The sequence below is a fragment of the Bicyclus anynana genome, chromosome 23 (genome assembly GCF_947172395.1).
Source record: "Bicyclus anynana chromosome 23, ilBicAnyn1.1, whole genome shotgun sequence".
NCBI classification, from domain to species: Eukaryota; Metazoa; Arthropoda; class Insecta; order Lepidoptera; family Nymphalidae; genus Bicyclus; species Bicyclus anynana.
In genome coordinates this window covers 6875831-6894268 of record NC_069105.1, presented here as the reverse complement: position 1 = coordinate 6894268, position 18438 = coordinate 6875831, and the positions used below count along the sequence as shown (strand labels likewise).

General features: G+C 38.5%; 1 protein-coding gene across 1 annotated transcript in view; it reads left to right on the top strand.

The window, feature by feature from the left end:
- Nucleotides 1–10385: 10385 nt before the first annotated feature.
- LOC112048665 (uncharacterized) overlaps nt 10386–18438 on the top strand; it is a 201970-nt gene continuing 193917 nt past the window's right edge. The window contains exon 1 of the mRNA XM_052888672.1: nt 10386–10425. The gene's annotated coding sequence lies outside the window, so the exon portion shown is untranslated. The remainder of the gene's footprint in view (nt 10426–18438) is intronic.

The window sequence follows — 18438 nt, the reverse complement described above, 5'->3', positions numbered from 1 at the left end:
ATAAAATGATGCCTATAGACGCCTATTAGAGCATGAAAAAGTTCATGTTAACAATATACAACGTTTTATTAAAGGCATTTTTACAAGGACACCCCTAAAGATTGCAAAAGTTTACACAAAAAAAGTTTGAAAGTGGCTGTGTAAAAAATAACTCCATCCCTATATTGATTGATTTCTTTATTCATTAAATATTAGGCCAAAGTAAGAATACAGAACAATCTAGGACTCTAAATGTTAAGTACTTGAACAGTTTGGTAAATGAATCAATAAGGTATGTTGTAACTGTTAATAAAGCGTGAATAATGATCGAGAGGGTTATTTAGTATTTTTTTTATATGGAATAGGCTCGCGCTTGAACAAAATCTCTTCTGATGATAAGTGTAGACGTGAAGTAAGGTAGAACGCGCTTGTCTAGAAGGTCATCTATATCTATACAAATATTAGGAAAAAAAGGTAAAGTATGTGGGGATAATCTTCGGATATACTGAAAGGATTTAAATTCTTTTTACCACTAGAAAGCTACGTTATTTGCGACTGTCATAAGCTGTATTCAATTCCCGTTTTCTCACAGGAATGGGAACTACGCAGGTGAATCCGCAGAGCTGTGCTAGTAATCAATATTTGATGCGTTTTAATACAACGTTTAAAAACCGTAGCGTTTTTCGGGTATAGTGCGTGAACAACAAGTGCCCAGGAACCGAGGGGCTTAGGAAACGGAAAATAAAAGCTTTCGTCGTCGTTTTATCTCTTTTTAAATCCCCAAATCTGCGATACGCTTTTAATTCCCCTTTCAAATATCTACCTATTTAGGGATGGTTTTATTTTTTGACTGACTTTTAAAAAAGAGGCTGTATTTTTCTCTTTCATAAGTCGTCATTCCTATGGTATGATTACTGAATTCTCTGTCCTCAAATTACTGACTAACATCTATGGATATGAAGTTCTCGTTCGTTCGAAAAAGCAATTGTGTTCTCAAAACTCGACTATGTTACAATTTTGCAAATGAACCAACCTTGTTGTCGCAATTTCTTGTGAATATTCTGGTGTTGTCGAAATAATGTGGCGTTGCAGAGAGATTTTTCGTTGTTTCGAAGAAAACTGCAACATAAATTTATTTTTCATTTTACATTTATTTATTTTTCATTTTACATTGGCCTCACGGTTTCATGGGTTCCCGTGTCCTGTGTTCCCTATGACAAGTGGCTTTCTAGTGTTAAATGAATTTTCAAAATCAGTTCAGTAGATCCAGAGATTATCCCTTACATCATAAAACTTTACCTGCTTATAATATTAGTATAGAAATATAGATAACTGAAAATTTGTTAGGCCCTGTCAGTGGCTGATGCTTCCATGGCTAGATATGGAGTTTGGTTCGTGATGGCTATGGGAGGTAGCAAGTTTCAAAGTAGGTTCCAGACCCGCATCTAATTATAAGCTGAATTGTTTTGTTTTACTCGGTTTAATATGAGAAATCATGCTTTTTTTTCTGATTGTTTAGGCTGCTTAATGGAACCTCAGTGGGTTAGGGCGAGTGCAGAAGCATTGCCTGATGGGCTTCGAAGACAGAAGCAGTGTGGATGGGCGGAACCACTCTTTAAGAGCGTCTCTGAGACTCGGACTTCGGCTTAGAGAGCCGTTTGTGAAGGGTGTTTTGCCGTGAGTGTATCAGTCCGGGCGCCCCCGCAATCGTGAGTTAAAAAGCCCACGTCTGGGTGACGTCAGATATCGGTGACCTCGTCTTTGCCGGCGAAGACGCTGTGTAGCTTGTGTTTGTGTTACCTGGGAAGCATTGTTGTTAGATTATGTCATAGTCAGGATCGTTACGGACGATGACGGACGTTAATCTTCTCCAGGATATTAGCTTCGGTGGAAACCGTTTGAAGTCTCTGACATAAAACGAATGTGATTCCGATTGCAACTGCATTGCCCAATAGACCGCCTCATATTTAGTATTCATCGCATAAAACCAAGTGGGGCAGAGTTCTAGCTTCTAGTTTACATCTTATGAATTTCAACACAGGGCTTGTTAAGTTGAACACAGTTACTTAGTTGGCAGTTAGTTTTGGGTTTTGGGTTACGGCGGCCGACTTTCTGTCAGCAATACCGCTGACCGAAAGTTGGCTCCGAAATTAGTTGGGAACTATGGCTCTGAGGTTATAATATTGTTTGTCTTTTAAAAGTTAGATTTCGTATGATATTCATCATTGACAACCCGTACTCGGCTCACTGTTGAGCACGTTTCTCCACTCAGAATGAGAGAGGTTAGGTTAGGTTAGGTTATCCACCACGCTGACATAATGCGGATTAGCAGACTTCACACATGTAGAGAATTAAGAAAATGCTCAGGTTTTCTCTCGATGTTTTTCCTTCACCGTTTAAGAAACGCGATATTTAATTTCTTAAAATGCACATAATTAAAATTTGGATGTCCGGACCGGACCGGATTCGAACCTCCGCCCTCCAAATCAAAGGCAGAGGTGATATCCACTGGGCTATCACGTCATAGTTCGTTATTGGCGAGTTAATAAGTATATATGGAATATATTTAAAATGAAAAAATTATATCGGTTCCGACGCTCACAAATTTTCATTTTCTGGTTAGCTGCCAGAATCAAGAATTTTCGTAAATAAAAGAGTTGATCGTTTCATCAAGAACTACTGACGAAAAGTTAACTTGATAGTAAAAAATGTTCTACGGATCCCTAACTAACGCCGTTATTACAAAATGTATTACGTTCTTGTATTTGACTATATAAGTGTTAAAAAGTATCCTGTATACTGCTAAGTAGAAGAAAGAAATTAAGTCAGACAGCAGCGCACCGAAACACGTAAAATTTACAGTCGACTCGCAATAAAAGAAAACCAGAAGGCGTTTGTGTCATAAACTATGGAAAGACAACAGACACGGCACGTGATGCTTGTTTATGGCTACACCGTGTTTGACTCTGGGAGGAATATTGTTTTAAATCTCGTATAATAATCTCTCGCATATTTTTATTTTCTCCTTTTGCAGATTTTGTAACATTTTCTTGATATAGTTTACTTAAAAAGAAAAAAAAAATATTGCAAGAAACATTTGTTTAATAATACCTTCAGTTTTGAAACTATACTATTATTTTTTTACATATGCCCTGAATCGAACTTGCACGAAGCAATTTGCTACTTTGTTTCTTATAGGCATGGCTAGGATGCTATACATAGCTACAGAACTCTCTCCCGAAGTTAGTATTTCCTAATTCTTACAATCTGGGCATCTTTAAGATGAGAGTGAATAGGCATTTTCTGGGTAATCGCGTTTCACCGTAGGCCACATCTACTCGTATACTTACCATCAGGTGAGATCGTGGTCAAGCGCAAGCTAATTTCTTATAAAACAAAATTGTTTTATTTGCTACTCGTTGCAAATGCTATTACCCAGTTAAAAAGAATAGTCAGAAAGAAAAGGCATAGATGAAATAAGACATAGATTGAAAAAACAAAATCACTTTATTTCGTACGTACGTAGATGACAGGTGAATATTTTTCCGTTTTATATTAGACTATCGCAGACATCCTGCAACCTTTGCCTCGATTTAGGTATTCAAACTCCCGCGGGAACCGTTTGATTTCTGTGGTAAAAATATCCTATGTTTATGTCCGGAATCTTATCTACAGATAAATAAATGTTGTAAGACATTTTTATCCATCTATATAGGTACAAACAAAACAAGAAACTCTTTACTTAAAAAATAAATTTTGTGTACGTATTAAATATTCTATTTTCTTCAATTATTTGTGTGAAAACAACAAAAAACTTAACATTAAGCCCACTCACCCACATTGAAGCTGCGTGATTGGTTAAGCTTGATACCCCATCTCCCTTAAGAAAAAAGGCCTTTATATAAGGGCAGATTTACTCAAATATTTTAGTGTTATTTATAAAAATCTAAGAGTGAGGTACATCTTAATATATAAATGCGAAAAGTCATTCAAAAGGAAATCTTAAAAACTGCTTACATACAAAGATGAAATTTGGCAGGGAGGTAGTTTATAGATATATAGTCCGAACTGATTTTGCGAGAGGGCCGAATTAAAGAGGTCTAAGACGCGGGTGTCCACTAGTATTGAAATAATATAAACTCTGGTGCTACAAATTACTGGGGTTACGTATGTAATATGGATATAAAAAAAATATATCAGGAAATATTCACTAAAACACAACCAGTAGTTTTTCCGGGAATCCTCGCAAACTTTCACGGTAAAAATATTCGTAGAATCCAGCATTATTAGTAAGCTAGCAAACGGTATCAAATTAATTTATTTTTTGTGTAAAATAAAGCTTAGCAAATCCTCGGAATAATAAAACAATTTCGTTTTTAATCAACCTCCCGCGACTTCAGATTTGTATTCCCCAAAGCGAAATTAGCATTAAAGCGATCCGGATGTTTTTTATCTGCTGTGTACTTTCTTTTTAATTCTTTATATTTATATTCTTTGACAATTTTTTGATGCTCTTATCTATTTTTTGTTATTTGTATTTTTATTACCTCTGTGGACTTATTCATAAAGTTTAAGGTTTCACATTCGGAGCGTATTTTGGATCTTACACAAACTTTATAGAGAGCCGTGATAGCCCAGTAAATATGACCTCTACCTCCGATTCCGGACGGTGTAGGTTTGAATCTGGTCCGGGGCAGGCACTTCCAACTTTTCAGTAGAGTGCATTTTATGAATTTAGATATCGCGTGTATTAAATGATGAAGGGAAATCATCGTGGGGAAACCTGCATACCTGAGAATTTTCTAAATTATCTGGTATGCAGGTATGTGACGTCTTGTTTAAACAAGATTTAGCGTTCCGATATGTACGATTTCGTGTAGAAACCGAAAGGGGTGTGGATTTTCATTCTACTCCTACCAAGTTAGCCCGCTTCTATCTTAGATTGCCTGATCAGTTACTATTAGGTGAGATTTTAGTCAAAGGATAACTTGTAGAGAATAAAATAAAATATTGTGGTCAAGCGCAAGCCTCTACAATATACAAAAACCTTCATGCATGAGTGGATATATTTGACTGTCAATTAGGTCGAGTGCTTTTTTCTCAAACCTAAAGCCTAACCTAACCTAAGTCTAAAGATGTTTTCAGTTCAAAACATATAACCTCAAGCTCAATGTTTATTCGAAATCGATTGTGTATTCCAAAGTTCAGTTCAACAATCCCAAAATAGGCCCAACAAATCTAGTAATTGACACGACCGTGCATAAATAATGGAGCCTCGGTCTCTCGGACCGAACACACTCGACATTCGAAAAGGTCTGAATGTCGTTTGTATTCGTAGGAACCTTTGTTGGGTTACATTTTCCAGCTATTTTGGTTGACCATTTTATTACGATGTTTTACAACTGTTTGAGGTACCCGTAGGATGTGACTAGGGTCGTATAAGGACCAAGTCTTTTTAGGCGGGGAAATAGTAAAAAGTAAAAACATTAAATGAACAATTTTGTATGATTTTGTTACAAATGAATAGTTTCAGATTTTACCTATATTGTAAACCACCTATAGTGTAAACGCTATTAGGTACTTGACAAATTCAATAGTTCTTAGTTAACTGACAAACGAAATATAGGTACGTTTTTGCGGCATAATCGATTATATTAAACTGTGCCTACAATCAAAACTCCAGGTAGGTATCGTTTTAACTGTAGGTTCTAATCTAAAAAAAACTGTACAGATACTACTGACACTACACACGGGCGATATAAATGAACAGCTTCAACGGACTGTGAAACTGAATATGTGGTTTTATTTTTAGCTCGATAAATACGCATTCCTGAGATAAAGGGTATTACCAGACAGACTGACAGACAAACAGACAGATAGACTGACAGATGGATAGTGTCTTTAGACACCTATAACAATTCCGTTATTTTCTTTTTTTTATATAAGCGCTTGCTTATATAAAAAAAAGAAAATAACGGAATTGGCTGCAATCACACCTGATGGTAAGCGATATTGCAACCTATGGTGGAACGCGCTTGCCAATTGGCTACAATATGGGTTGCTTCACTTGAAGATACCCATATTGTAGGTGGTGGAAAAAACTGAAGCTGGAAGAGCATTCCACATCTTTGCAGTGCGTATATAGAAAGAGAAATTAAACCGCTTAGTACGCGTCTGAGGAATATCGACGACGTGCCGATCTCTGCGTTGCCTAGTCTTGTGGTAGAACGGCGAATGTGGCACAAGATAGAACAATTCCTGAGTCATCATTATCATATAAGCCGATGGACGTCCACTGCAGGACATAGGCTTTTTGTAGGGACTTCCAGACATCGCGATATTGAGCCACCTGCATCCAGCGAATCCCTGCGACTCGCTTGATGTCGTTCCTGCCGTGCTCGCAATTCCTGAGTGCACTGCCCAAAATATATTTTGTAGAACACCGATAGACAGGCAACTTTTCTTTTTGAGGTACAGAACCCTAAAAAAACGAAACAAGCTTCCTAAAACGCAGTTATTTCCGTAATTGAAAAGGGAAACTATTCCGTGCGAGTCACACTCAAAATAGAAACATGGACGTATTCCGCCGGCTGTTGCGCAAACAAAGAATTGAAATCTGAAATAGGATCGAGCTTTAAATGTATAACCTTATTTTCAAAATGTTTACGTGATATTTGCGTTTTTGGTTTTTATACTTGAGCTATACTCGATGTGCACTGTTTACCAACAAACATTAAAACTAGGGTATTTATACCCTCATTTCCACCCCCAAATCACACCTTATAATAATATTATAATTAACTTGTTCTTAAATTATGAAATTAAATTTGATTGATAAAATAAAACAATAAATAAAATTGATTAATAAAAGAACATTAGATTTAGTTAATGTATTTTGAATGACATTTAAAAACAAACAGAGTCCTCACATTGCAGAGTCCTCAAAGATAACACTCCCGATGGTTCCCGTTCCCGGGTAGCGAAGCCCCGCGCGCTCGACTTCACACCCGCGCAGGACTTTCCCCCCGCGCCCGCATATCATGGGAGTGTCATCAACGAACTAGCCAAGCTATAAGTAGTTACTATAATTGAGCAAGTAATAATCAGAATTTTAGTATTAATTAGGTATTTTTTAAACTGTCTAGAAATGTGTGGAAAAGACACCATTTGCATTTGTTTCACAATAGCGTACTTTCTGTTGCTATTCAAGTGTATGACCAAGAATTCTAGTTTTCCTTTTATATTCCGCGGCTTAGTTTGCTCGGGGCATCGTATGCATGTTTCCGCCATTTTAGTGTTTTTTCTCTTACATTGTCTTACATACAGCCTTTATGAGCTTTCAGAAAACGCAACACTACTACAGTTGTATGTATTAGGTAGGTATGTCGTAAGTGTTAAGCATTAATTAACAATAGCAAATTCATAAGGAACTTAATTAATTATTATTACTAATATTATAAATGTGAAAGTGTGTGTCCGTCTTTCACGGCAAATCGGAGCGACGAATTGACGTGATTTTTTATGTGTTGATAGTTGAAAGGATGGTGAGTGACATAGCTACTTTTTGTCGCTTTCTAACTCCCCACTTCCCTTAAATGGGGGATGATAGTTTGTATGGAGCACTCCGCAATCTTCAAGGTAGAAAGCTAAAAATTGGTAGACTATTTGTGAGCTAAATATGGGTTGTTAATGATAATATTTAAATAAATTCAAGAAAAAAGGAATGGCTAAGAGGGGTAAAGGAGAACACTTACTACACAAATAAAGCCTTTACAACAAAAGGTCCAAAAGACCGATCCTTTATTAACCAAACACGCAAAAAGACTTCGTTTATCTTTCCTCTCGGCTACGTATGCAAATCCAAGGTAACGTCATTATCATAAGGGATTCGCTCGAGGGTAGTGAATTCAATTCCCGGGGTAAATACTTCTATTACTCACATGGACTGTCAGCTGTCCCATGGAACATTTGTGCTGGACTTTTGTTATTCCACACGCGTGCACGGATCTCTAAAATTTGATGGAAAACGTGATGGTATTTTTCATTAAATTGAAGTTTCGTTTGCCCTGACTGTTTTAGTATTCTACTTTTGGAAGTCTGTTAGGATTTGCATGTTTGAATTTGGTAAGATGTACAGTGGATGGAATGAGCTATGCTAGGAGTATCTCTGCGCGATGAATCAGGAATTAAGAGATCCGCAGAAGAACTAATGTCACCGACATAACTCAACGAGTCGCGAAGCTGAAGTGGCAATGGGCGGAGCACATAGTTCGAAGAGCCGATGAACGTTGAGGGTCCCAAAGTGCTGGAATGGCGATCCCGCACTAGTAAGCGCAGTGTTGGTCGACACCACACCAGGTGGATTGACGATATCAAGCGAGACGCAGGGATTTGCTGGATGCAGGCGGTTCAGGATCATGATGTTTCGAAGTCCCTACAAAAGAATGTCCTGCAGTGGACGTCCATCGGCTAATATGATGATGAAGATGATGCAGACAAGCGTTTTACAGTAGACAGTTGACAGAGAGCGCGTTAATTGACTATATTTGGGCACTTAGTCCCTACAAGGGTAAATTATTATATAAAAAAATACTAGATTACTGGCTATATGACGTTGTCAAAGCCGCTCTCAATGGTTTGTTCGACGACTGTGCTAGGATAGTCATTTGTCTTAAACGGTGACGGAAAAACATTGTAAGGAAATCTGCATACCTGAGAGTTTTCTTAATTCTCGTGTATGAAGTCTGCCAATCCCCATTGGGCCAGCGTGGTGAACTAAGGCCTTACCTAACTTGTCTCATTCTGAGAAGAGTGCTCAACAGTCAACCGAATATAGGTTATCAATCATGATGATGGCACACAAACTGCGAAGCTGTAATGACAGAAAAACGGTACTCTAATCAGTGATCCAATTCACTCCCTCAAGGATTAGTAAGGATGCAGCAATGTCAGTTGTGACAGTTACAGACGTCATTTCACAACGTCTCGTCAGGTACGTTGACGAAAGCTAATTAAAGTCACGAAACACTATCACGAGGTTCAGGCGCTGCGGTCTCGTCTTGTAATGAATACGCAATGACAGACAACATTATTATTCACGAGGTAACGCCTCACGATACAGACTTCAGACAGGTTCGGGGAGATCTACGGATGTTGGAAGGCCATTGTCGAGATACCGAATTACTTTGTTGCAGAGTGTTCTTAGTATTCGACCTCGTCTTTCCTTCATCATTTTACAATCCAAAAGCCAACACACATCCCCATGTCTTTGATGTCCCATACAAATCTTTTATCATACAACAGACTTTAAATGGGCAATCCAGAGCTTAGCAGCTCTAAAATGCCCTTCCGAAGTCTCCTTTTCTTGATTCTTCCTCATTATCAGCCGATGGACGTCCACTGCTGGCTTCTTGCTTGGACTTCTAAGTACAATGGTCTCGAACCGCCAGCATCCAGCGGCTCCCTGCAACCCACTTGATATCCTAGGTACAACTAGTAGGGGTCGACCAACACTGCGCTTTGCGGTGCGGGGTCGCCATTCCAGCATCTTGTAACCCAACGTCCATCGTCTCTTCGAACTATGTGGCCTGCCCATTGCCACTTCAGATTCGCTATTCGCTATGGGCTCTTTACTTTTACAAATTTGTAATTGTGAAGTAATTGAGAATGCAATATATGATGTGAGCGAGCATCAAGCGCAAACTTGTTTCATTATGAATGGATCTGGAAACAAATCTGGCACAGAGTCTTTAATCTAGAATAGCACATTGGCTTACTTTTATCCCTTTATTTCCACTTGAACGCTATCTACGGAGTTGAAACCTTTTGACATAATTAATCTACTGACAATAATAATATTATATGATCCAGAGCGAAACTTACACTCCTAATAACCGAAACTCGTAAAAATACATTTTTTGTTATTGATGATCGAATAAACAAAATTAAAACGTTTATTCTGGGGTCTGTTTTATGTATTTAACACAAAATTAAATCTTGCTACTGTTTAATACCTTGCCATTGTAGGTACTACTGTCGCCTTCACTGGTTACACAGACTTTTAGACGGAAATGGAAATATTGGTCACACTAGCTGAAGCCGCGCGGTTTTACCCGCGTGGTTCCCGTTTCCGTAGGAAAACGGGGATAATGTATAGCCTATAGCCTTCCTCGATAAATGGGCTATCTAACACTGAAAGAATTTATCAAATCAGACCAGTAATTTCTGAGATAAGCGCGTTCAATTAACCAAACAAACAAACTCTTCAGCTTTATATGTTAAGTATAGAGTATAGATATAGATATTTCAAGATATTGACAAAATAATAAAACTGTTAGATAGTAGCAGAGTTTTATTAGAATTTTAGTTTAAACTATTAACTTAAATTATTTCTATTGTTACAGATACCATTAACTGATTGTTAACAAAGAAGCACTTATCTTATGAGTAAGTACTAAGCTTAAATATTATATCGTATAAAGTATTTATATTCTCATGTAGGTACTTAATAACACAATATTTACTCATTCATTAGTTTTTAAGCTTTATTTTTGACACTTTAGTATTTCTTAAATATGTGTATTTTTAACCGACTTTAAAAAAAGAAGGAGGTTAACAATTCGTCGGAATCTTTTTTTTATGTATGTTCACCGATTACTCGAAGACGCCTGTACAGATTCGAAAAATCATTTTATCGTTTGAAATGGTTTGTTTTCCAATTGGTCCCATAGTAATCATGTCAGGATCTGATGATCCTGGAGAAATAGAGGGGAGCTTTCGAATATTGTAGGGGCAAGTAGTGCGTTTGTTAATGTTTTCATTAAGTATTTAAAGGCACTATATTTTTATTCCAAAACTTCTAATAAAGTTCTCCGAGAAAGTAGAAATTATCACTCAAACCACTTTAGCTCAACCTTCACTTCACTTGTGTTTGGTGTACAAGTGTGTTCAATTTACAGAACTATATTATAGAAAATGAGTAATTTAAGCAATAAAACTCTAAAATGTAGCAAATCAATGACAATAAAACGTGAAATACTTGTGATTCCTACGACTTTCCCGCCAAAACTCACATTTAGAATACTTGTACATTTTTTCCCGCAAACAACATTTTATTTATTAGCTATGCTAAGCCCGGCTTTGTCAAAATCTGACAAATCTGCCAACGCGCGAGGGATTGGGCGAGATTATCACTTACGTCAGTTTGTGCGTGTCACGGGAGATGTGTATTGACAGGTTGACAATGTAAGCTAATTTCATTTGTTTTTCCGAATTTGGTGTGTGTTTTTGTAGGCGTATGTTTAACTAGGGTGTAAGGGAGAGGTTAGTACCAGTCAGCCTCCCCAACTGTCACCTGCTCGTGTTGCACCCTGCAGATGGACCGATGAGGCTCTGGCGACCGACTAATGGCGGTACAACCATTCGGATTTGGCTCTTCACAAGTACCACAGACCGGTGTCGGGCAGCAGCGACACCGGTGTGAGAAGTCTAAGACTGCGAATGACCAACCCAGCGTGGTCATTTATGGAATATTGCATTGCTTTGTCCACTGTATTATATCAGGTGAAGTGGCAATGGGCGGGGCACATAGTTCGAAGAGCCGATGGACGTTGGGGTCGCAAGGTACTGGAATGGTGACCTCGCACCGGAAAGCGCAGTGTTGGTCGACGCCCCACTAGGTAGACCGAGGATATCAAGCGGGTTGCAGGGAGTCGCTGGATGCTGGCGGTCCATGCAAGAGGCATAACCAGCAGTGGACGTCTATCTGCTGATAAGGTAAGGTTTAAGGATGTTTAGCTTCCCACCGCAGTGTATTTTTTTTGGAATGAAGTTCTTTCACGGCATTGACTTTGTGGCTTACGGTGCAATGAAACTGGGGAAAATGTCACGTAACGCAAACGTGTGAAACAAAGTGCCAGAACCACAAAGAGCATGCAACTCGACCAAACTAACTATTAACCAACGTTTCTGATGGGGTTGATAAAAATTTTGAAACAAAACTGTAATAAAATGTTAAGTAATGAAATTATTAATAAATATTTCATTTGGTTGAGTAGGAATTTATGAAAAAGCGTTACAAAGTGATATAATATAAACTAAATATATGCAGGTTTCCTCACGATTTTTTCCTTCATCGTTAGAGACACGTGATATTTAATTTATTAAAATGCACACAACTGAAAAGTCGGTGCATGCCCCGGACCGGATTCGAAACCACACCCTCCGGAATCGGAGGCAGAGGTCATATCCACTGGGCTATCACGGCTCATAGTATGGATTCAAAATTCAAAATTCATTTATTTCAAGTAGGCTCAGTTTACAAGCACTTTTGATACGTCAGTTGACTATTTGTAAAGATTCTACCACCGGTTCGAAAGGCAGATTCTGCTGAGAAGAAACCGGCAAGAAACTCTACAGCTGTTGCTCTTTTAAAAAAATCATACAATATTATAATATACAATTGATGACAACATTACAATTTCTTAAAGTTTTACTTCCTGTGTGAAGGTGGAAGCTGATCCAAGCATCTTTATCATTGAGGAACTCATCGATGGTGTAGTAACCTCTACTAAGTAAACGTTTTTTTAACACATTGCTTAAAGCTATACATTGGCAGGTCCATCACAGTCTTGGGGATCTTGTTATAGAAGACAGAGAGAAGATTAACATTTTTTTACTCTTTGGAGACGATATGTAGAAATAACTAACTTATGTTTAGTAAGACGTGGATTTAAATGTCCTTTTCGTTTGTACAAATTAATATTTTGTCTTACATAGATTATGCTGTTATATATATATTGACAGGCTACTGTTAGTATACCTATTTCTTTAAGCTTTGGGACTCGTGCGGGATAGATAAAGCAGTGCTTCTAGTATTCTGAGAGCAGCATATATCTAAACACAGTTAGATACTAAACGCGTTGTTATTTAGGTGCTCCACACATACGTGTGTGTAAACTCGTGTCAGTGAGCCTCAGCAATGCGAAGGCTTTGACGCGGCGGCGTTTGAATTTCATGCAGCTCTTTGATCTCGTATTTGTTACAAGATGTGGCGGGAGTTGAACGAACGACTTAGTGCGTGTCACTCGCGGCTATGTTACATTTTATGTCATGCTAGGAGTATCTTTGCACGATCGAATCTGAAATGAGGAGATCCGCAGAAGAACCAAAGTCCAAAAGGATGTTTGAGTTTGGTATTGTACAGTTGTTGGGTAAGAAAGATCAGAGTCACAAAGCGGGCGATGGAACGAGCTAGGAGTATCTCTGCGTGATCGAATAAGGAATTAAGAAATCCGCAGAAGAATCAAAGTCACCGACATAGCTCAACGTGTCGCGAAGCTGAAGTGGCAATGAGCGGGGCACACAGTTCGAAGAGCCGATGGACGTTGGGGTCCCAAGGTGCTGGAACAGCGACTCCGCATTAGAAAGTGATGTGTTGGTCGATCCCCCACCAGGTGGACTGACGATATCAAGCGAGTCGCAGGGATTCGCTGGATGCAGGTGGCTCAGTATCGTGATGTTCGGAAGTCCCTACAAAAGGCCTATGTCCTGCAGTGGACGTCCATCGGCTGATATGATGATGATGATGATGTTATAGGTATATAAAAAACCGAGAGCCGTGATAGCCTAGTGGATATTATGACATCTGCATTCGATTTGGGCATGCACCTCTAACTTTTCAGTTAAGTGCATTTTAAGAAATTAAATACCACGTGATTCAAACGGTGAAGGAATAAAATCGTGAAGAAACCTGCATACCTGAGAATTTTCTTAATTCTCTGCGTGTGTGAAGTCTGTGATTTGTTAGCTTAACCCCTTATTCTGAGAGGAGACTTGTGCTCAACAGTGAGTCGAGTGTTAATGATATATAAAACAGTAGATGAAACTTACCCGTTGACTACATATACCTAATGAACGACGTAGGTAATGGAAGTTCGTCCTAAATGTCTCTTCTACGAATAATTCATTTATTGCTGAAGATTTCGCCCGAACAATTTTTGGTATTATTGGTACGGTTTTTGGTTCACAACTTTTATTATTTTTTTTATTCTACGTTAAAAAAATATACAAATGAAACTGTAGAGAAGTTTCCGACATGTTTTTATAGGTATATTTTTTGTGAGTTGTATATGTTGGTCGTTAGAGCGAAAAAACGATTTCTACTCCCGTTTCCAATATAGTGGCTAATGCTTAAGGGTTAGGTCCCAAAAAATGATGAATCCCTCCACGATGAAACAAAAAAAGACTGCCTTATAATTTTCCAAGGAATCTAACTTTTGAATGGACTACTGTATTTATTGATTTATGACGGCCGCGTGGCGCAGTGGGTAGTGACCCTGCTTTCTGCATCCACGGCCGTGGGTTCGATTCCCACAACTGGAAAATATTTGTGTGATGAGCATGGGTGTTTTCCAGTGTCTTTGTGTATTTATACATTATATAAGTATTTATATGTAGTAAATAAATGTATATTAATATTATAATATCAACTATCTTAGTACCCATAACACAAGCTACTATGTATGCTTACTTTGGGGCTAGATAGTGATGTGTATTGTTTAAGTATATTTATTTATTTATTTATTATTTATATACTAGCGGAAGCCCGCGACTTCGTCCGTATGGAATTTACTTTTTCACAAATCCCGTGGGATCAATAGATTTTTTGGGATAAAAAGTAGCCTATGTGTTAATCCAGAGTAAAATCTATTTCCATTCCAAATTTCAGGCGATTCGGTTCAGTAGTTGCGGCGTTAAAGAGTAACAAACATCCAAACATACCAACATTCAAACATCCATACAAACTTTTGCGTTTATAATATTGTATTAGTAGGAAAATGCAAAAGTTTCATCACACACATACGTACAACTTGTCAGCTGTCAAATTTGACTCGTAGATATTTTCCCCCCAATTTGTCCCACAGGCAAAGATCGATGAGCATGCAGTTGTTCAGTTATAGAGCCATAGACAAATTGACGCCAGTTTTAAAAATCGAATAGGACGCATAAAAATTCATATTCTTGTGTGAGTAACATGAAAATTTGACCTCTTTGGTGTAGTTGGGAGTGCCTTGTTAGTTGTTTTACATATACCTATAGGATCCTATAGGTTCGATTTTTAGGTCAGGTAATTTATTTTTATAATTACTAATGTTATAAAGATGTAGTGTAGTGAAGTATGTGGTGTTGTTGTAGGGGGTATTATCTGGATATACTGATTTTGAAAATTCTTTCAGCACTAGAAAGCCATTTTATTTGTGAGTGTCACAGGACTTAACAGGACAGTTTTATTCTAACGGAAACGGAAACTACGCAGGGCGTAGGCTAGTTAGCTAGCTAATTTTATAATTGGATCGTCTAACTTATTTTAGGTAGCAGTGTTCCTATGTAAAAAGTAAAAAAATCACAATTAATATTATAAATATATAACATAATGACACCAATAGAAGGCTACATTATCACCAATAGAAGGCTACATTATCAGCGACTGATATAACCTCTATTTTATGCCCGTATTTTCACAGGAACGGAAATTATACAGCTGAAATCGCGGGATAATGCGTGTAAAAAATAAATCAATCCCATAGACAATCCAACGTCTCATTATTCTGAAACAACTCCGAAGCGAATGTTTACTGAGATGTTTCAAAGCATCGTAAAATCAGTGTAACTTCTAACAGAATGTACATCACTCAGAATAAAGAAAACGTATTCAAAGGAATGTCGTTTACACAGACATAGGCTCGGTACAATCTCGATGTATTTATGTATGTAATGAGGGCACCCAGTTCTTACTAGTGATGTGACACGATTGTCGACTCGTGTAGTCGGACTTTTTAGATATATTATACTAATCTATTTTCTGTAATATTTTAACTGCTTCGTTGTGTGTTTTTTCGACAACGGATCATTGTCAAGGAATGCTAGCATGCGTCAGCGATAGGTATACCACATTATAGTGAGAAAAAGACATATTGTCGAGTGGAGTTAAAATATCGCACTGTTTGTCGTACCTAGATATATACTAATCTATTAAGTTTTGTCAAAAAATGCTAGCATGCGTCAGCGATAGGTGTACCACATAATAATGAAAAAAGGACATATTGTAGAGCGGAGTTAAAATATCGCACTGTTTGTCGTACTTTTGCAACGAAAGTGAAGGTTTATTCGATTTCCTTGCTATAATTATTCGACTTATCAGGTCCAATCCAAAAATCTTATTTAATTTAATGAAATTTAATCCTACATTTCATCCTAACGAACATCTTGGGCTATATTTTATACCCGTATATTTACGGGAACGGGAATTAGGTGGATGAAACCGCATGGGGTCTATTAGTTGTTTATAAAAACTACAACAACCCATTTTTGGTTAGAAATTTTTATTCGGTTGACAATAGTTCGACTAGATCGATAATTATTCGAATATTTACTGAGTAAATTGCTGTATAACGTTCTTTTTCTGTCGAACATAGAAATGTTCTCGTACTCGTATGTGGCATGTAAACTTGTCGTTTCTAAAAGGAGCAGTATGCGTGAGCCGTGTATAAAGTCGTCCATTCAACACGCTTCAACACGTAGGGTTTTTGACGTAGACGTTTGAAATAGGGCGTTCTTTGTTATACGGTGTAAAGGTTGCAGAATCGAGTATGACTCTCGATTACAGTTCTAACGACATCTCTTTCGCAGCTGTCAGACAACAACAGAGATGTCCTGGGTTCGATCTAGCTCGGATCTGTTTAGGATTTAATTTTTTTTTTAATTAGCTCAATTCTGGTCATTGGTAGGCATCGGCCATGGCTACTGCGCGGGCATTACGGGCAAAGACGTATTGCCAAGTGATTTAGCGTTTCGGTACGTGCCATGGGGAAACTGTCAGAAGTATGAGTAGAACTTGTACTTTTTCCAAGACCGCATCAGGTGAGAACGTAGTCAAGGGATAAATCATAGAATAAAAAAAGTCAAGCTTAATCGAATAAAAACCAAGTGATACATCACTATCAAATATGGAAATGGACTCGAATTGTGTAGTGTGAATGCAGTTACTGTTTCAAAAAATAGATTAAAAACGTAGTTTTGTAAGCGGAACGTTGCTTTATCGACTAGAACAACGATTAATCGAGCATAGACAAAATAAACTTCTATCAAATATGCACAACCAGCCGTATTATCTGATGAGTTAGTTATTCGCTAACACAATGACTTTTGTAGATACTAGCGGATGCGGACTGAAAGTCCCATTAAAATCTACCCAAAAAAATTCTGTCCAAATATACAAAAAGTTTGTGTCATATGATCATCGTTCAAAAACGAGCCATCGTGCGCGACCCATGAATGAAGCCTTTAACTCGCCACACGCAGGGTATAGTCGGCAAACTTTAAAGGGAACTTCTAATGAGCTATTAACTCGGGCACGGCTAATTAGAGAGCGAAAGTTGAGACCAACAGTTGAGCCGCCTTTTGTAGACTTACGGCGACGCAAGCTCACCCAGGCAACTCAAAAGTAACTCAAAACTCTGTGAAGCTAGGATAAGTTTTCAACTAACATCACCTTTCAGGTACAATTATTAATGCTTTCCTTCCATAATGCTGTATGTAACTGAAAGCATCGATAGATATATATCATACTAGCGGACGCCCGCGACTTCGTCCGCGTAAAAATTGATGTAAACTTCTCTACCTCTACCTTACCCTGCTCGTAAACCTACCCAACCCTACCCTACCCTACCCTACCCCTACCTTACTCCTACCCCCTTTCGGCTGATGGGAGGCTTCAGCCGTGGCTAGTTACCACCCTACCGGCAAAGACGTACCGCCAAGCGATTTAGCGTTCCGGTACGATGCCGTGTAGAAACCGAAAGGGGTGTGGATTTTCATCCTCATCCTAACAAGTTTTACCCGCTTCCATCTTAGACTGCATCATCACTTACCATCAAGTGAGATTGTAGTCAAGGACTAACTTGTAAAGAATAAAGAATATAAAAAAAAACCCTACCGCTAACGCTAACCCTTTCCTCCCCCCACCTTACCCTACCCTAACCCTAACCGTAACCTATCCATACCCTATCCTACCCTACCCCTAATCTACCCCTACCCTATCCCTGCCTTACTCCTACCCTACCGCTAACCCTAACCCTTCCCTACCCCTACCTTATCCCTACCCTAACGCTACCCTACCCGTACCCTACCCCTACCCTATCCTACCCCTATCCTACTCCTCCCCTACCCTATACGTTCCATATCCTTCACCTACCTCTACCTTGCCCCTACCCTACACTACCCCTACCTTATCCGTACCCTACCCTACCCTACACCTTCCCTAAATTACCCCTACCCTACCTCTATCCTATCCCTACCCTCAGCAAAATTGGTCCAGCCTTTTGTGCGTGGTGCAATGACCAAAAGACTATAATTTCCCAAGCGACTTCTATGCTAATACTATAAAGAGGTGAAGTGTGT